At 40.2% G+C, this 21,624-nt stretch overlaps 2 pseudogenes; both read left to right on the top strand.

The window, feature by feature from the left end:
• The first annotated feature begins 1,158 nt into the window (after positions 1–1,158).
• Positions 1,159–13,418, top strand: LOC126592341 (uncharacterized; annotated as a pseudogene).
• Positions 13,419–16,251: 2,833 nt separating this feature from the next.
• Positions 16,252–19,640, top strand: LOC126591999 (amidase 1-like; annotated as a pseudogene).
• Positions 19,641–21,624: the final 1,984 nt, after the last annotated feature.

Here is a 21,624-nt window from a genome sequence, read left to right as displayed (position 1 = left end):
GGAGGACCTCATTCCTCATTGCTATCTTGTTGTTCTGAGCTTCCAACTCATCGACTTTAGCTTGAAGAAGAACTCGTTTTCCTTCCTTCTTTCGTTGTTTCGCACTATGTGCAAGGGGGGTGTCATTCTGTGTGCTGTGGCTTCCTTCGCTTCCCATGTTGGAGAGGGATGCCTGATCAAAAGAAAGTGTACGAATGATAGAAACCAGCTTGACACAGCTGAAGAGAGTAGGAATAAGTGTCGCTTCCCACAGACGGCGCCAAATGTTGATGCACAAAATCAGCGAAGACTTTGGTACAACAGAAAGTGTCAGGTTTGTGACCTTCGCTTGGTTGCTTCGGTCACTAGTGAGGATAAGTACGTAAATGAATAGAGACAGAGAAGCAAACACAGGATGTACGTGGTTCACCCAGATTGGCTACGTCCACGGAGTAGAGGAGTTCTTATTAGTAGTGAAGGGCTTACACAAGTACAAAGGATCAAGCTCTCAATTTAGTGAGTTCTTGTGAATGATTTAACACAAATGGCATTAGGCAATATTGTGGGGGAATGACCCCTATTTATAGAAAAACTTGTAGCTTTGTCACATTGACATGTGTCATGTTATGATTGGTTCTTGATGTCGACACGTGCTGCGCTCTGATTGGCTTCTAATCTTGACACGTGTCGAGTAGTGATTGGCCTCCTGGTCGGAGGGGAACTCTTCTGGGTCCTTGACAGTATAGCGTTGGCCGGTGCTCGGTAGTTTCGGGATTGGTCAAGTATGGTACAAACAAGAGCCTTATGTGAACATAACCCATCCACGACAAGCTTTGATAAACAAGAAGTCCGAAGTTACTTGGAGCGCAAGTAATCGATCTATCACCTAGTTTTATTTCTATTATATTATGATTACCATAGCACGTTGAGTATAGAATGAATCCTGATGGGAAGCCTCAAGGCCTATCTAAGGCCCTACAAAGGCACCTATTTAGATTCATTCTGTCCTTCGGGCTAGAACGTTGAATATAGAATGAATTTTGATGGGAAGCCTCAATGCCTATATCTAAGGCCCTACAAAGGCACCTATTTGGATTCATTCTGTCCTTCGGGCTAGAACGTTGAATATATAATGAATTCTGATGGGAAGCCTCAAGGCCTATATCTAAGGCCCTACAAATGCACCTATTTGATTCATTCTGTCATTCGAGTTCAGGTAATTAGAAGTATAATGGTTATAAGATTTATATAACCAAGGAAACGAACCATATGTATATATTCAAATACTAAGTTAGTTATTAACGAGAAGCCTCAAGGCCTATACCTAAGGCCCCACAAAGGCACCTGTCATAACTAAAATAGTCTCTTGGATATATATACAATTAAAATTCAACATTCGTTCTACATCTGCCATGCTGAAGATGGCAGTGGCACGCCTGAGCACTTAAAAGTTAATCTTGATTGTGAGCCTCAAGGCCTACACCTAAGGCCCCACAAAGGCACATTTCAAGGTTAACTCTGTCCTTCTCTTTCAGCCTTGCCCGACCAGCCTTGCCCGACAAGCTTTGCCCGACTAGGTTTTGCCTAACAAGCCCGCCAGTAAAGCAGAAGCCTGACAGGAAGCATCAACCGGCGCCGACCTCAAGGGGAGCTGTGTGCTCGTCGGCCAGGGAACATCCCCGACGGAAATTCCTGCCACGAACAGAAACAAACTGCATTGTGTCTATTGAGCCGAAATCCACTGGTTCTGTGTTTCAGATAAGTTCTGTTACAGGTTCATTTTGCGTTGGACGGAAGTTGTTACTCGCAAACAGTCTTGCCCGCCGGATTGTATAAAGTGTCCTCTTTGCAAGGTCAGTTTGTTCATACCGCATTCTATTCAATCAAATTTTGTTTCTTTTTGTCGTAGTGCTGAATTTTAGTGGCTTGACGCAGACGGAAAATGTCTGCATAATGTATGATTACGAGGGATGTTCTTTTCAAAAGCATTGCACTGATTAGAATTCAGGGTATGCGTATTCTGCTTCTTTTTTCTCTGCTTTGAGATCATATGCCTATATCTAAGGCCCTACAAAGGCACCTATTTGGATTCATTCTGTCCTTCGGGCTAGAACGTTGAATATATAATGAATTCTGATGGGAAGCCTCAAGGCCTATATCTAAGGCCCTACAAATGCACCTATTTGATTCATTCTGTCATTCGAGTTCAGGTAATCAGAAGTATAATGGTTATAAGATTTATATAACCAAGGAAACGAACCATATGTATATATTCAAATACTAAGTTAGTTATTAACGGAAAGCCTCAAGGCCTATACCTAAGGCCCCACAAAGGCACCTGTCATAACTAAAATAGTCTCTTGGATATATATACAATTAAAATTCAACATTCGTTCTACATCTGCCATGCTGAAGATGGCAGTGGCACGCCTGAGCACTTAAAAGTTAATCTTGATTGTGAGCCTCAAGGCCTACACCTAAGGCCCCACAAAGGCACATTTCAAGGTTAACTCTGTCCTTCTCTTTCAGCCTTGCCCGACCAGCCTTGCCCGACCAGCCTTGCCCGACAAGCTTTGCCCGACTAGGTTTTGCCTGACAAGCCTGCCAGTAAAGCAGAAGCCTGACAGGAAGCATCAACTGGCGCCGACCTCAAGGGGAGCTGTGTGCTCGTCGGCCAGGGAACATCCCCGACGGAAATTCCTGCCACGAACAGAAACAAACTGCATTGTGTCTATTGAGCCGAAATCCACTGGTTCTGTGTTTCAGATAAGTTCTGTTACAGGTTCATTTTGCGTTGGACGGAAGTTGTTACTCGCAAACAGTCTTGCCCGCTGGATTGTATAAAGTGTCATCTTTGCAAGGTCAGTTTATTCATACCGCATTCTATTCAATCAAATTTTGTTTCTTTTTGTCGTAGTGCTGAATTTTAGTGGCTTGACGCAGACGGAAAATGTCTGCATAATGTATGATTACGAGGGATGTTCTTTTCAAAAGCATTGCACTGATCAGAATTCAGGGTATGCGTATTCCGCTTCTTTTTTCTCTGCTTTGAGATCATACCAGTGTTGAAAATGTGACTTGTGTTTTTTTCGTTAATGGTATCTGCAGCTTTATCTTATCAAATGAGCATAAGTATAGATTGCAGTGTTATTACACTGAAACAGGTTTTGTGCTTCTTGTCATTTTATTGGTTGTGTTGCTTCTCATTTTATATCCCTGCAAAACGCCATCACTGTTTACATGTCTTCCAGTTGGTTACCTTAAGTGACATATTTGACGTACCACGGTGTTGGAAGTCCCGCAAGTATCTTCAGCCAAACTGCTGGCTCCAAAGTTGGTTGAGAAAGGAAATCCAAGCTTTGATGCAGGTCTTGACTTCTTCTGCATAAATTTTTTCTCTTGGTGACACGAGGACATTTCAACATCCTACGGAGTTTCATTTTTTTTCTTTGGCTTGGCAATGAACTGGATCACCTAGTCTAATTAGCTATATCATAAAATTGTGTGTGTGGTCTTTCTTTATCTATGACGATCAGCCGACCACAGTAGAACATGCGTGTTACAGTTATTCGGATGACTCTTTATGGCTAACTTGCTTCTTTTGCTGCTTGTAGGAGGAAGATGTTGACATCGTCATGCACCACATACATGGCGTGATTAATTCATCCCTGACGAGGTGATATGTGTTACTCCCTAGATCTTTAATTGAAAAATCGAATAACGTTCCAAAGTTTAGTTCCCGTGTTCATTTGGACAAGATATGAGAAAGAACAACGTTGAAGTGCTTGAAAACCTGCAAAATTTCAATGAACTCTTTGTCTGAACTTTTACCTGAACGATGCATTTTCAAGGGATGAACAAAAAGGTCGAATGACAGCACCTGAAGAAAAACAAAGAGAATTTCAAGAATCAACCTCTGATGCAGCAGGGCCTCTCTCGGCAGCAAGAACCAATCGGTCTGTATTGATTTTCAAGGATTGAATTGTATTTCACTCATAAGTTCTTTTACAATTGTAGAACAATATATAAAAGGAATAACCTCACGCTTTACGCTAGGCTTTGGAAAAAAATAAATAATAGCCCCTTGAATTAAGGGATGTTGACACCCTTGAATTAAGGAAGTTGTCTAACTTAGGAAAGATAAATAACATCCCCTTGAATTAAGGGATGTTGACAACCTAAGGACAAGCTAATCATAAGGACCGACTTCCAATACTCCCCCTCAAGCTGGATCCAGAAGGTTTATGGATCCAAGCTTGGACAGAAGCCGTTGAAACTGATGAGAAGCCAAGGGCTTGGTGAAAATGTCAGCCAGTTGGTCGAAGCTTCGTGTATACCGTGTCTGAATTACCTGTGACTGCACCTATTCCCGAACGAAATGACAGTCAACCTCAATGTGTTTCGTTCTCTCGTGAAACACTGGGTTATATGCTATATGCATGGCTGCCTGATTGTCACAGAATAAAGACATTGGAAAAGTTGCAGGAAACCCTAAATCACACAGAAAACCCTTGAGCCAGATCAACTCACACGCAGTGGAAGCCATTGCACGGTACTCAGCTTCGACACTGGATCTGGCGATAACAGTTTGCTTTTTACTTTTCCAGGTGACCAAGTTTCCATCGACAAATGTACAGTAGCCGGAGGTGGACTTACGATCAATTGTGTTGCCTGCCCAATCATCATCACAATACCCTACGACTTGGGTGTTGTCATTCTTCCGCATGATGATACCACGACCCACTGAACCTTTTAAGTAGCGTAAGATCCGTTTAACCAAAGTCAAATGTTCAAGAGTCGGGGAGTGCATTAATTGGCTCACAAGACTTACAGAATAGGTGATGTCGGGTCTAGTGATTATGAGGTAGATCAATTTTCCAACCAATCGCTGATAATGGGTGATATAAGTGAGTGGTGTGCACTTCAAGCTAGGTTTTTGCTTACTGTCAAGAGGAGTGGTGGTTGGTTTAGCATCGCTCATGTTAGCATCCTTGAGCAAATCCAAGACATACTTTCTTTGGTTAAGAAACAGTCCCTTGTGTGAGGTTGCCACTTCTATACCAAGAAAGTATTTCAATATCCCAAGGTCTTTAATTGCAAATCTTTGTCTGAGAGACTGTTTGAGAGTGGAGATCTCGTCAGTATTATCACCCGTAATTATCAGATCATCAACATAAATCAGCACAACCAATGTGCCCACAGCTCTTGTGCGAACAAATAGTGAGGAATCGGCGTTGCTGCTTTTGAAACCAACACTAATGAGAACTGAACTCAGTTTGGCATACCAAGCTCGTGGGGACTGCTTCAGGCCATAAATGGCTTTGTGCAATTTGCACACCACATTTGGTTCATTGCTTTGTGGATGCCCTGGTGGCAATTTCATATAGACTTATTCTTTGAGATCACCGTGCAATAATGCGTTCTTCATGTCCATTTGGTACATGGACCATCGTTTGTTTACAACTACAGATAATAGCATTCTTACTGTGTTCATTTTGGCCACAGGTGCAAACGTTTCTTTGTAATCCACCTCGAATGTTTGAGTGAATCCCCGAGCCACCAATCTTGCTTTATGTCTCTCAATTGAACCATCTGACTTGAATTTGAGTTTATAAATCCATTTGCAACCCACTGCTTTCTTGCCTGTTGGAAGTTTAGTGATGCTTCAGGTATTGTGTTGATCTAGAGCTTTAAGTTCTTCTTGCATTGTGTTTATACCATATTTAGGGCCTCGTATACTTGGGACTTGGGCCTTGTATTTGGGCCTCACACTAAAGCCCATACTTTGTAAAAGAGGAGGAGCCCCTTATTCTATAAAAGGGGACTCCTCCCCTCATTCTAAAGGAGGAAGAGAGCCAAGCCATCCTACAAGGCTCAAAACTCTCATACATTTAGAGAGAGAGTCCTCATACAATTCAAGAGGCTCTCCTTCCTTCTCCCCCACCCTCCTTTCTCCGAGGGACTTCCCCAAACACTTGTATCCATACACATACAGAGAAACAATATCAACTACAGTGTGGACGTAGCCCATACATTGGGGTGAACCACGATAAAATCCTTGTGTTCTTTGTGTTCTTTGTGTTCTTCGTGTTCTTGAGCGTTTGTGCAGATTCACGGTCGGATTTACGTTGTACCAAGACCATCCGGTTTTGTGCATCAACATTTGGCGCCGTCTGTGGGAATCGACACAAAAAACTATGTCGGTTCTCTTTCATTTTTTCATCACATCTCACACTGTTCGCCATGAGTCTGCAAAAACCTAACACCCACACTCAGAATCACTCTCATTCCCACTGTTTTTGGTAGCTTTTAATTCTCCAACTACCCAAAAACCCACTTCGTTTTCCATTTTCTAGTGAGAAGAAGAAACAAAAAACCAAGCACCACCAGCCAGCTATAATCAATCAAATCAAGGTTATTCAAGACACCAACACCGTCGTTGGAGAGCAGCCACGGTGGCACCTACCTCCAAAGCCTCTTGAACTCAACCTGCCCCTTCCTCCGAGGTGAGCTGGAGTCCGCTGACAAGAATATACCTTCTCTGGTGGCTGTGTTGCGCTCAGTTGGAGTTGGAGAGTGCTGGCACAAGCACGACACCTTTCTCGATTACCTCTCTAACATCTCCCGCCAAGCTGACTACGGCGCCGACCCGGTCGCGCCACCCGCTCTCCACGACTACTTATCCACCATCGGCGACGCCGTGGACCAGATTCGTGACTCGCTCAAACAGAGGACCCAGCTCGGTTCCACCAGTCGCGGGTCGTCATCGTTCCGGTTCCAGATGAGCCTCCCAGATTTGTGCATCAGTCACTGGAAAACCGAAAAAAAAAAACCCCTCTCTCTCCAACGATGGTGCTAGCCAAGGAAAGATCTTCATCGGTGGTTTAGCCAAAGACACCACTTTGCATACCTTCGTTCAGTACTTTGAGAAGTATGGGGAGAGAATTGACTCTGTGATCATGAAAGACCGCGAAACTGGTCGACCCAGGGGGTTCGGGTTCATCACCTATGAGGAACCTGTTGTTGTTGACCAATTAATTGAAGAGACTCATGTGATCAACGGAAAGCAATCTCTACAACTTCTCTGCACCTGTTTGTTCATGGAAAGGAGTTTCTTATGAATCCAACAATGTTATCGACTTTGAGGCTTCCGGTATGAAGCTCTCCAGTTCGGTTCCCGACACCACCATCGGAAAGCTCATGAAGTTTCAAACTTTGAACCTCAGCCACGCCAAAATCACCGGTCGTCCTTTGGATTTGTGGAGCATAAGTTCTCTCAAGCTCTTTATTCTTTCCAACAACTAGATTTCTGGGTCGTTGCCGAACGACATTGGTAACTTCGGTCTACTCGAAACCCTCAACGTTTCCAGCAATAATTTCTCTGGGAGATTTATGTGGGTATAAGCTCACTTCCCAGCCTGCGAATTCTTAAGCTCAATGAAAATTCGTTTGAGAAAAAGTAGTGGAAGAGGTGGAAGAGGATCTACTGTGGATTTAGGAGAAGGCCTTGGACGTGGTAGAGTGTATGGGCTCCGTCACATAGGCGATTCCTGGACCCAAAGTGGGCACCAGCTTTCTCCTTTGGATTCTGGCTCTCCCAACAGAGCAACTTCAAGAGGTTTATGGGGGGCGACTTCGTGCCGGTCTACGTCGTGGTCGGGACAATGGCGGTGTCGATGAGGTTGGGGCTCCATACCGCCAATGCGAAGAAGGAACGGAGCAGCTCATCAGCGGCAAGGAAGACACCGCTAATAACTTTGCCAGAGGCCACTATACAATTGGGAAGGAGATTGTGGGGCCTTGATCGAATCCGAAAGCTTGCCGACAACTACTATTACCACTTCAATAATTCCCTACCGTAGATCTCCTCCCCAATTCACGGAGCTCCGTCCAAGTCACTGGTAGAGGAGATCTCACGGTCTTCCATTTGCAATATAAAATCTCCACCTGAGAAAGTAAAAGCCATTTGCAATATAAAATCTCCACTGCTTTTGTCGGAAAAACAGAAAGGGAAAAGAGACACTCCACATGGCTTTCTCGTCTACCATTGCCAAAAGGAAAAAGAAAAAAGAGGGGTGATAGTGGATGGGCACGACAAAAGAAGAAGAAAATGGAGGAAAGGAATAAAGAAAGAAAAAGGTGTACAATTCCACAAAGAAGTGGAAGACACGGCAAAAGAAAAAGAAAATTGATGTCCGGAGAAAAACAGAAACAAAAGCAAAAGGAAAAGAGAAAAAAAGAAAAACAAAAGATTTTCCTATTATTATGATTTCTTCTGTCTGCCAGCAGAAAAACACTGCAAAAGCAAGAAATAAACACCCCATCAGAATGATGTAATTTATTTTCCTTTTATTTTGGAAACATTTGTATAAACTCCATCAGAGGGTAATATGTATAAACCCCATCAGAGGGTAAAAAAAAAAAAAAAAAAAAAAAAGAAAAAAAAAAAAAAAAAAGGGCAAAGCCCAAAGTAAATGGGCTGGAATGTTGTGTAGAGGGCGAAAACCCATAAGCCCAAAATAGCTCCAACCAGGCGATCAAAAGTACGCCAAGTACTCCAAATTATACATGAGCATTACTCATGTCATTCATACATAGACATTCATGAGCATCACTCATGATAATCATACATAAACATTCATGACCATCATTCATGTCAATATTCATGAGCATCACTCATGTTAACATTCATGAGCATCACTCATGACAACATCCATGAGCATCACTCATGTCAATCAACATAAACATGCATGAGCATCACTCATGTCAAATCAGCTTCAAAGACTTCATTTACAAAGCTCTAGCTTCAAAAGCTTCATTCACAAGAGCTATAGCTTCAAAGACTTCATTTACAAAGCTCTAGCATCAAAAGCTTCATTTACAAAAAGCTCTAACTTCAAAAGCTTCATTTACAAGAGCTCTAGCTTCAAAAGACTTCATTTACAGAGCTCTAGCTTCAAAGCTTCACTTGCAAAGCTTCACCTACAAAGCTTCACCTACAAAGCTTCAGTGCAGGGTATACAAATACCGCCTCCGAACAACCGCCACTTCGGCCCATACATGGATTCAATTTGAAGTCTCCAGCCAACAGACTCTATTGACCGAAGACTTGGGGGACTACATTATGTACCATATATTGGGCCTCAACTGGGCCTCATGAAAAATACTTGGGGGACTCTAGCCCATTATCTATGTATTAAGGAGCGAACCCTTATTCTATAAAAGGGACTCCCTCACTTTCATTGAAAGATCACCCATGATTTATGTATTGAGGAGCGAGCCCTTATTCTATAAAAGGGACTCCCTCACCACCATTAGAGAGCATCGCCGCCTACTGAGCAACTGTCTCACTGCGAGCATCAACTCTAGCCCATCACTTATGTATTGAGGAGAGAGCCCTTATTCTATAAAAGGGACTCCCTCACCTTCAACGCCACAAGCTGAGCCAACCAAGGCAACACAAGCTACAAGCAGAGCGGCCTCACAACATGTGCTACTTCTAGTTGAGCATCATTTCAGATTGGGCACCGCCTCATATCGAGCATCAGTTCTAGACGACATTTAGTTACTTCGGCCCACACATGGACTGAATTTCAAGTCTCCAGCCAAAAGACTCTCTTGACTGAAGACTTGGGGGACTACTGTTTATACCATATTTAGGGCCTCGTATACTTGGGACTTGGGCCTTGTATTTGGGCCTCACACTAAAGCCCATACTTTGTAAAAGAGGAGGAGCCCCTTATTCTATAAAAGGGGACTCCTCCCCTCATTCTAAAGGAGGAAGAGAGCCAAGCCATCCTACAAGGCTCAAAACTCTCATACATTTAGAGAGAGAGTCCTCATACAATTCAAGAGGCTCTCCTTCCTTCTCCCCCACCCTCCTTTCTCCGAGGGACTTCCCCAAACACTTGTATCCATACACATACAGAGAAACAATATCAACTACAGTGTGGACGTAGCCCATACATTGGGGTGAACCACGATAAAATCCTTGTGTTCTTTGTGTTCTTTGTGTTCTTCGTGTTCTTGAGCGTTTGTGCAGATTCACGGTCGGATTTACGTTGTACCAAGACCATCCGGTTTTGTGCATCAACACATTGCCTCTTTCCACACTTCTTGGTTGTTGGCCTCATGGAAATTCTGAGGCTCCTGGTAACTGGATATAGTGCTTAGGAATGCAGCATGATCCGGTGTCATTCTCTTGTATGACACACAATTAGAGATGGGATGTGTGAGTTTGTACATGACAAAATCCTGAAGTCTTGTGGGAGTTTTTCTAACACGCATTGGATTGCGTCGAGGAGATAGAAGAGTTATTTCACACTCGTTCACATCATCTTAATTGTCACAATTGTCATGTAGTGTATCCTCAGAGTGAGACCCTTCATTGCTATCTTCATTGGGAGAGGCATCAACATTGGCATGACTGAGCTCTCGTTGTTGTGGTCCCTCCAGTTCAATTATTGGTAGTGGGAACACATCCAAGATGCCATCCCCTTGGGCTGTGATTTCACTTAACTTGCTGAAAAAGGGGTTAGTTTCATGAAATCGCACATCTTTGGACACAATCAATCTTCTTAGTTGGGGATTATAACACTTATATCCCTTTTTTTTTGTAGAGGAATAACCAAGAAAAATACATTTGGCAGCTCTATGATCTAATTTATCTCGGTAAAAAGATTGAACATGCACAAAACAGATGCAGCCAAACACTCTAAGATGTGAGAGGTCAATTTTTCTTCCTTTCATGACCTCGAGTGGAGACTTGAATTCCAAGACTCAGCTGGGTAATCTATTGATGATATATGCAGCTGCCATAACACCTTGAGACCAAAATCTCTTTGGTACCTTCATTTGTAGCATTAGTGCTCTTATTTTTTCAAGTAGGTCACGGTTTTTGCGTTCGGATACACCATTTTGTTGAGGTGTTCCAACACAACTTGTTTGATGCATGATGCCATGAGTGCTCAAACATTGTTTCATGATATGGGACATATATTCGGTGCCATTGTCAGACCTTAAGGTTTGAATTTGAGAGGAGAAATGGTTTTTAACAAGGTTATGAAAGTCCTTAAAAACTTCCATAACTTCATTCTTTGACTTTAAGAGATATAACCATGTGACTCGAGAAAAGTCATCCACAAAAATCACAAAATACTTATAGCCATCAAATGATTCACTAGTTGGTCCCCATACATCTGAATGAACTAGTTCAAAACACTTACTAGTTCTAGACAAGGAAAAGTTAAAAGGTAGTCTAGTAGACTTAGACAAGCGGCATGTTTCACATGAAATAGCATCATTTCCTAAGTTTGGAAATAGAGTTGACAAAATGGGTGAAGAAGGATGAGTTAAACGTTGATGCCACAATTGATTATCTTGAATGAGGTTGAGCTTGGCCTGAAACCCTCTCGGATTGCTCTTTGATATGTAATAGAGACCATCTAAATAAAACCCTTCACCAATCGTCTTCTTGGTGGCACAATCCTGAAAGATAACATTGTGAGGAGAAAAAATGGCTAAGCAATTCAAGGTATTTGTGATCTTTCCCACATATAGAAGTTGAAATGGGAAAGAATGAACATATAAAGCCATTGATTCAATTTCATCTGACATTAATTTTATTTTTTCCTTTCCTAAGACCTTTACATTCTCACCATTTGCAATTGAAACTTGAGAAGGGTTTGCAAATTTTTCAAATTTTTAAGACTTAGACACATGGTTGGTCATATGATTTGTGGCACTCGAATCTACAACCCAAAAATCATGCAACATATTTATTTTAAGAGCAATTTTAAAGGCTTTCATGATACCTTGCATGTCCTCTTGGGGTATGGATTTCGTGTCTGCCAAGAACCCTGCAAACTTGCCGAGCAATGCCGTCGAGTTCCCTTCTTCTATGCTATCAACACGATCACTTCTAGCACCTCCTTTCTTGCTTTGAAGATATAACATAAACTCGTTCATGAGTTCAGCTGGATTCACGATGAAATTCTTGAGTAGATCTGGCCCATTGGAGGTGGAGGTAGATGCATGATTCGCTCGATGTGGAGTACGATTCATCCTTTGCACACCCTTGTTGTCATTCATGAACTCAGGCTTTAACTCTGGGTGTAAAATCCAACATGTGTCTTTGACGTGACCCGTATTATTGTAGTGTTGACACTTCAAGTTCGGATGCTTTCCTTTGTATCTCTTTTCGTTGTTTATATATGCCCTAGCCTCAGGTACACTAGTCGTTGTACCCATGTTCATGACTTTCCTCCTTACTTCTTCTCGTTGAATCGTCGCACACACTGGTGAAGGAATGAAGCTCAGCGTTCATGAGTATGTGACATCGAAGGTCTTCATACGTTGAATCAAGACTGGACAAGAGTTGAAATATCTTGTCTTCTTCTGCTCTCTTTCGTAGCAGTGCTACGTCAGTTGTATGAGGGCGATAGATTTCCAACTCATTCCACATGTTTTTCATGCTTCCTAGGAGCTGCACAAACGGTTTGCCATCTTACTACAGATCGGAGATGTCCTTCTTTAATTGGAAGACCCGTGCAGCATTGTTTTGGCTGCCATATATTTCCTTGACCGCTTCCCATAGCTGGTACGAGGATTCTAAGTAGCTGAATATTTCAGCTAATTTACGTTCCATGGAATTCAAGAGCCATAACATAACCAGCTGATCCTTGCTAAGCCAGGATTCATAGTTTGGTGAGGAATCATCAGGTACTTCGATGCTTCCATTTCTGAACCCCAGCTTGGACCTTCCACCTAGCGCCAATGACACAGCTCTCGACCAAGGCAAGTAATTAAACTCATTCAATACGATTGAGCTTAATCTTTGATTTGGGTTGACGTCCATCTCATGCACGTTCATGGAGGAAGGCACCAGTGAGCTTTCAGCTTCAGATATCAACGGATTGTCTTCAGACATTTTGAAGGTTGAACACGCTCGGATAATAGTATAGCAGACGCAGGTTAATTTTCCTCTCTGATACCATATTGATTTTCAAGGATTGAATTGTATTTCCCTCATAAGTTCTTTTACAATTGTACAACAATATATAAGAAGAATAACCTCATGCTTTACGCTAGGCTTAGGAAAAAAATAAATAATAGCCCCTTGAATTAAGGGATGTTGACACCCTTGAATTAAGGAAGTTGTCTAACTTAGGAAAGATAAATAACATCCCCTTGAATTAAGGGATGTTGACAATCTAAGGACAAGGTAATCATAAGGACCGACTTCCAATAGTTTGTAAATGAGGTGGAACTATTTCTTGCTTCGGGTTTGAACATTGAAGCATACGACGCTGCGTGCATGCAACGCTTACGTTGGAGTGCTCCCGCGAGTAACTACAGAGCCAGCAGAGGGGGAACTCGCCGAGCACAGACCTGTGATCCCTTATTTGTACATATTTTATGATTCCGACTGCAGGGAATGAAAGTTCGTCTGCATATGTATGGAATTGCCACTTGAATTTTTTTTTTCCAGTGATAATTCATTGTGCACTTGCGTTGAATCCATAAGCTAAGAAATTCACAATATTCTCATAGAATTTTTTTTTTAGCCTTTTAGTCAAAATAGTCCATGAGTTTGCAAAAATCCTCACTTTGGTCCTGACAATGACAATCGATGGAAGTGGTCCTTGAATTGTCCTTCTTTTTACGGGTATTTTGTCAAATCAACCCCTCCCCTTAACGAGGATATTGATAGATTTTTTTACAAAATGAGCACAATAATTTACGTTGGACAAATTCAATGACCACTTGTATCGATCCTCAATGTCTAAGGACCACAGTGAGGACTTAAGCAACCTCCAGAATTTCCACTTTGCAACAACATATTTTTTTTTTTTAAGGAATAATATATGTCCTTGCATTTGAATAGGATCATCGTATGATTGATGAGTTGACACGCCCCAATCCCAATATCCTCAAATACCAGGGTAGGCACGTGCTGGCTGACACCTAATGACGATGAAGCCATTAAAAACATGCATATTGATAAAATATGTAATTAGAAAGATATAAACCGATGCAGAATCGTGTTACAACTACTAAGAATAATATGAAATGATTACTAAGAAAAGATATGAACAAGGAAATGATACCTATACTGGGAAGACTCGAGGATAACTAAGCTGAAGTGCCCTGACGCCGGGATCATGTGTCTCTATCCTAACTCCTGAAGGGAGCGTAAAATAGAAATGGTGAGTGGACCAAAGTTTATAATAATAATACTAATAATAGGAAAAATATTTTATTTTTGAACATAGTAACCCTCTGTTTTGAAAACATATATATAATACTACATATAGGTTTTATGAAAAACCCTAGCATGCAATGTAAAACATTTGTGAAACATTGTAAATCATATCTGTGCTGTACTCAACTAGGGGTATCATAGTTGCCCGAAGGCAATACTTGTCCATCACCCGAAGGTGAAGCTGTATAACTTGTCCATCACCCGAATGTGAAGTTGAATAACATGTCCATCACCCGCACGTGAAGCTGAATCAAATAGCATAACATCCACACCGACACTAGTCGTGGCTAGTGAAGTTGTCCGACACCGCTTTCAACGGTGAAGATGGGGGTATATAATATATTATATCTCATTCCTCTATCATCTGTGTCCTATGGCCATAAACATAATACCTGTGGTGTGCAGATGTGCCGTATGATAACCAGATAAGTACAAAAAACATATCTCAAAAACTCGTATCGAACATCGGAGCTCACTAGCTCAAAATCTTATCTCATAAATCTAAGATAAATCGTATTCATGAAATTCCTAAGATAAAACACATTCGCAAATTTGTAATATAAATCATACTCGATAGCCATAGAATTCATATAGGTAAATCCAATAATTCTTATCCATAGTATTTATATAGGTAAATCCAATAATTCTTATCCATAGAAATACATATATGCAAACCCATAATTCATAATCTTTAGAAGAATGTAGTTTCGATAAATAAAAGGTATTTGTAAAAGTAATTTTAATAAATCTTAATTTCTCTTAAACCATAATTATAGAAAACTATAAAGGCATAATATAAATCGTATTCAAATCATGAAGTATGTCATGCATGCTAGGCTAGTATTTTATAAAAATATATAGTTAAGAAGGGGTCCACTCACAAGTTTTCCATTACTCGGAAGTCGCTCGAACTATCGAGAATGTGGATCACTTCCTGCCAACGCGCCTAAACATAATTAGGAACCTTTTGGTAAAACTCTACTAAAACATTATAATTTTGGAAAACGGATGGCGGATTCAGATTTGACAAGTCGAGGAACCTCAGGTTTTCCTCCACGCGCCGCCGTGGTGGCGGTCAGCCGCCACGACTCGCTGAAAAACCCAACAACTCCAAAAATTCCCAAATTTTACAGTAATGAAGATCTCGATGAGAGGAACAACTTTCATTCCTGCAACTAAAGCTAATTTGGCTGAGAAAAGCTCCAATTTCACTAGAACCCGTCGGAAACCCTAAAAATGGGTGTCTTTGATCCCTCACCTCTGGTGCTCCGCCGTCCCTATAGTTGTTTGGGCTTTGTTCTAGGCTAAAGGTGGTGGTAATTGGAAGAGTTAGCTTTAGGATTTAAGGAATTGTCGCACCCACCAACAGTTTCGTTCTTCGTGAGACCAAGGCCAAACTTCTTCAATTTTGGGTGGAAATGGAAGATGGGATGACATCGAGTTGATTGATGGTATTGGTTGGCTACAATTTGTCGGAAAATCGAAGGAAAACAGATAAAAACCGTCAGAAAACTTGAAGAGAAACGGGCAGGTCACGCAGGGAGGAATCGAGTCAGGGTGATCCGGTGCTCCTCCATTCCCTCATTTCCCCTCATTCCTCTCCTCTTTGATTGGTCAGTTCCATTCTCTCTCCTCTTCCAATTCACCTCACATCTCCCTTCTTTCTCCCCTTTATCTTCTCTCCCATCCGTTCATCTCTCATTTCCTTTAATTTCAGTCATACATTTGGTTTTCCAGATTTTGCTCCAAAAATATATAGCCTTCCAGAAAATATTCAAATTACCATTTTGTCCTTAATTATACATGCCCATAACTTTTTCGTTATAACTCAAAATCACGTTCTATTTGCGCTCACGCGTTCGTAGCAATGAGTACTACCCAAATATGCCAAGAAAGCGGATCTTACATGACACGACAAAATGGTTAATAAAAATCAATGTATTTACCTCAAAAGAACATTTTCGTAAATTCACATTTAAAAATTATAAAAACTATCATTTTTAGGAACAGTTGTTACATGAGTGGAGAGCTATTCACTTCTGTCGTCAAGTGAGGAGCTGCTTCTGAGGCTGAGATTGTCTGAGACAGCAGTGGTAGAGAGAGATGGCGATAGACTCAGATCATGGAGCTTTCGTGGAGAAATTCCTTCTCCGACCGCCGTCTTCGTCACATGACCTTCCTCTGAGCGGCCTCACCTTTGCTGTTAAAGACATGTGAGAGCTACTCTCTTAAATTTTCCTCAATCATATCACTCTTCTATTTGGTGGATGCTTCAAATTTTGTAGTGTTATACTTAAAATTCATATGCTTTTGTGCTTATTTCCGGATTGCGGATTTGGGTTCAATCAGTTTTCTCCAAGAACCCAATTTTGTGTGTCGTTTCTGTGATTGGGCGTTTCTTCATTTGAGAATGACTAAAAGCACTTTCAGAAGTTCAAATGTTTTTTTTTTCTTTTCTGAAGCACTTGAATTTTTAATGAAACTTTGTGGTGGATTTGTTTCTACTAAAGTTAAAATACTTCCAACAAAAGCACTTATGATGAGAAGTGCTTTTTCAGAGAAGCGTTTTAATAAATCTTCCTGCTTTGTGTGGTTTTATGCGTGCTTGTGGAACCATGATGATGCACTTCAGGGTGTTGAATTGTGCATTTTTTTTTCATGTGTGTGTGTGTAAAAGCCAAAATATTTTTGTGTTCACTGAAATTTGAACTTTGAGGCAGATTTGATGTGGCTGGACGTGTGACTGGGTTTGGGAATCCTGATTGGGCGAGGACTCACCCGGCTGCTGAATCAACAGCTCCGGCTGTTTCGGCAATATTGAGTGGAGGTGCCACAAGTATTGGTATAACTGTCATGGGTGAAATGGCATACAGGTTAGTGCAAAGAGACCTTATCCTACTTCACATGCTTAAACTTGCATTACTGTTTTGTTTGCAATAATTTTGACAACTGATTGATCGCTACAAGTCTCTTTTCGTGGTAAAAGTATTTATATCATGATTTTGTGCATTCAAAAATCACTCGACAGAAACGGCCCTTGAATTAGTTGGCAGTATAAATGGAGAGAACAAGCATTATGGCACACCCAGAAATCCGTGTGCACCAGATAGGGTGCCTGGAGGCTCTTCTAGCGGTTCTGCTGTTGTCGTAGCTGCAGGCCTCACAGATTTTTCCTTAGGTAAGCTATTCCTAGTGTGCTTTTGTTGTTTTCTTGCTTCTTTATGTTGAAGCACAAGACCTTCACTTTTTCAGGAACTGACACTGGAGGAAGTGTAAGAATTCCTGCTTCATATTGTGGAATTTTTGGGTTTCGGCCATCTCATGGTGTCATTTCTACTTCTGGAGTTACTCCTCTGGCACAAAGTTGCGATACAGTGGGTGAGAAATCAATGACATTTCATATTGCAGACTGGCTTAGGAAATAGATTTCTGGTTGTGACAAAAAAAAGGTCATGTTTCGGTTTTTTTTCCCTCCATTTTATGTAACAGGAAATATCTCTCTTTATTTCTAGAAAGTAGCTAACTTCTTCTGCTTCAATGATTCATATGCCATCCATACATTCTGCATCTTTGTTGATTATTACACGTGACACTTCTGTGTTTAAGTTTTTCTGCAATTGGAAATATAGTACTTCGAAAGCTTTACCTATGCGAATGATCTATCTAGCACTCTAAGCAATCGGAAACCATCCCTTTGACACTAACTTCTGATATAGGATGGTTTGCAAGGAATCCTGCGATTTTGAATAGAGTTGGACGAGTGTTACTCCAATTGCCTGATACGGGTCCTGTCGTACCCACTCAGTTAATCATCGCAGAAGACAGTTTCCAGCTTTCAAGCGTTCCAAGCAGTCGAGTGAAACAAGTACTTGTTGACTCAGTTGAGAAGTTATTTGGGGGTAAGTGATTTGACCGTATTCATCTGTTTCATCTCTCGCTGTAAGTATTTTGATTGACATGAATCGAGTCCAATTTATAATTCCCCGCGTTTTAAGACACAAATAGGCCATTAAATTCATTAGACAGATTATTACCTGAAAATCATCATTCTCTTTATTAAATTAGGTCTCCTACTGAGATAGGGACAAGCTCATAACATGGAAAGAAGAGGCTCACTCGTTATATCTGCAAATGCAGGTCATGTTATAAAACATGCTAACCTCGGGGACGTTGTCAAGGACAAAGTTCCAAGCTTGAACTCTTTCTTGGATAAAGGAAATCCAAGTGAAGAGTACATTATACCGTCATTGGCAGCCCTATCAACCGCCAATCGTCTTCTCATAAGGTGCTGATTTGGTGGACTTGAATATGAGTGATCATTTCTGCATCTTCATCTTGATTAACAAAATTAAATTTGTTGTTCATAATGAATTCCAAATTTATTATTTGGTTGATAGATCAGGTATGAATTAAAGAGCAACCATGGTGAATGGGTTAGTACAGTCAGACCTGACTTAGGTCCTGGGACAGCAGAACGTATATGGGCAGTTGTTCGGTCAACAGATGAAAATGTTGATGTTTGTCACTCCGTGATGACTGAATTGCGTGCTGCTCTTACTGACCTTCTCGGGGTACTCTCTCTCTCTCTCTCTCTCTCTCTCTCTCTCTCTCTCTCTCTCATCTTTGCACACGCCAAAGTTCATTTTAGGAATCCGTCGCTTCATATCAAATGAGTTCATTTTGTTAGAGTAGAGAGACTGAAACTGTCATTTGTTAGCTTCTTCCTTCCTTTTGCTCTTAAAATGAAACTTTTAGCAGAAAAAATGGATGATACATACTGTCTCTAATGAATACGTAACACAATCTCTTTGATTTACTCATCAGGATTTCGGTGTCCTCGCAATGCCTACAGTTCCAGGGGATCCACCAAAGCTGCAAACAGATCCTACTACACTGGGAGCTTTTCGTGCCAGGGCTTTTTAGCTTCCTATCCATTGCCGTAGTTTCCGGATTCTGCCAGGTTTTTAAGCCCTCTATCTATCTCTACCTCTTCCTCCCCCTCTCCATGTTTGTATACAACTTATTACGATCTTTTTCTTCGTCATTGACTGCAAGTATCTTGCGAAAGTTTGTAACTTATTTCTACGTATTTGCAGGTGAGTATACCACTAGGGATGTGCGATAACCTACCTGTTTCTGTTTCCTTGCTGGCAAAGCATGGTTCGGATGGGTTCCTGCTCAATCTTGTGGAGACTCTTTACGACACTCTCAAAGAACACGTCGGGAAGTTGTGAGTGTTGTCTACAAGATTTTGAGTTGCAGATTCTGATAATCTTTTCCTAATATATGTGCTTGTAAGTTCTGCTAGTATGGTATTGTTATGTTTTAAAAAAAAATTGTTTCTGCTGTGTTTTGAGGATAAACAGCTGTAAAATAAAGTTGTTGAGCGTTTGATAAACTTCTATCGTAAAAGTGCTTGTAAAAAAAAAAGTATAAGAGTGTTTTGTAAACTTTTATATAAAATTGATGTGAATATGTTAAATACTAAAAATGATATGACATTTAATGTGATATAATAATTGTCAAAAAGAAACTATTGTTATTTTGTAAAATATGCAGGGGGTATACTTGTTATTTGAAAATTTCATTAAATGCCCACTATTCATTATGCTTAGAAATTTTTAGAAGCATACTAGACCTGCTTCTGCTTTTCTTTGCTTTTCTGTTGTCATTGACAACAGTTTTTTAAATAAACATTTTTTTTTGTTTTACCAAATACATTTGATGTTCGGGATTTTTTGACAAGTTGTTTTTTATAAAAGCACCACAACCGCCAAATCACTCATACGGTTTTAAATAGACAGGAATTTTCCTGCTTTTATCCTTGTGTATTGTCCATGAGCAAGTTATCAAGCTTATATATTAGCTTTCATTGTGGAGGAAATTGTAGTAATGATTTCTCAATTTTAACCTAATTGGAGTAATGGTTCCTCAACTAAAAAATCATTACCATTGGTCCCTAAACTCATTTTAACAGAGTTCTGATAGAAGTTGACGAAAATGACCATAACTTCACGTTTTGATGAGTTAAGGGACCAATGTGAATGGATTTTTGGTTGAGGGAACATTGCTCCAATTTGGTTAAAATTGAGAGACTATTGCTACAATTTACTCTTCATTGTCGCATTTTAACAAAAAAGTGGTTTCCTTACTCTCCCTTTCACCTCTTGTATTTTCTTTCTTAATTTTGTCCTTAAATTATCAATACAACGGCTAGAAAGTAAAAGGGCTCGCACATGTCCAAATGAGAGTAGAAATCACTCCACTGCTTTTCGTAATCTCTCTTGTGAGGAGAAAATACCCACTTCATATACTTGGATAGTATAAGGGTGGCTTTGGATGCGATCCCTATTTATTAATGTCCTTGGATTGAAACCTTTGGTTTTCAGTTTTTTATTAAAGTCTCTGAAACTAATACAATAATTAATTTCTATGTAGGTTATTATAATTTCAAATTAAAAGTTGATATTTTAATATGGGAATTTGTAGTTAGTTATATTAATGAGATTTTAAATAAAATCCATGATTTGTGGGATTGAAAAAAAAATTATACTTATATAAAAATGTATAATTTATCTTAATCACATGATTTGTCATTAAGATAAACTATTTTTAAATAAAACCCATGATTTGTCATTACTTATATTAATGACATTTTACATACAAAAAATCGGTAGCCTTTATATGTACATTTTTTACACACCTCGATCCGGAATGTCCATGCAGTCATCCGAATCGCAATGTGTTGGCTGACACTCAAAAGGTGACAAAGACATAAAGTGTAGTGATATGGAAAATGTGAATAAATTAAAACCTAAAAGTGACCAATTTAGACTGCACATGTGAGCGGGATTGAATCCATATCACACAAGTGATGTAAAATCATAGATAAATTGCAGTAAAAGAAGAGTAATGACATTTACAACGAAATGAGAAGTCTCCTACATAACAGCTTTTACCAACAATCCTCGTTGTCATGAAATCTCTGCCACCAAAATTCCTGGAGGGGGGGGGGGAAACAAGGATAAGTAGGCCTGAAAAATAAAGTTTTGCAAATCGTTTTCGAAAATGTGTAACCCCAATTGAAAAAAAATTCAATCTAGATATGATAAAATCGAATCCAAATTCAATTCAAAGTTGATAGGATTATAACTAACTAGAGATAATGAGGAGTAAGTTTAGGAGGCCAAGTACTTTAATGGTGTCATGATGCCTTCCTATTCTTTTTTAGCATACCATGCTGAAGATGACGATGACTTTTTTTTTCTTTTAGTTTTGGTTTTCAGTCTCTTATTTTACTTTTAGTTTTAAATCTTTAAAAAATAGTTTCTTATAGTTAATTCACGTGGCGTCATATGATTGAATTAGTGGGACAAAAAATA

The sequence above is a fragment of the Malus sylvestris genome, chromosome 12, assembly GCF_916048215.2.
Source record: "Malus sylvestris chromosome 12, drMalSylv7.2, whole genome shotgun sequence".
NCBI classification, from domain to species: domain Eukaryota; kingdom Viridiplantae; phylum Streptophyta; class Magnoliopsida; order Rosales; family Rosaceae; genus Malus; species Malus sylvestris.
Note: the sequence above shows the minus strand (reverse complement) of the source record. Positions and strands in the feature narration are given on the sequence as shown.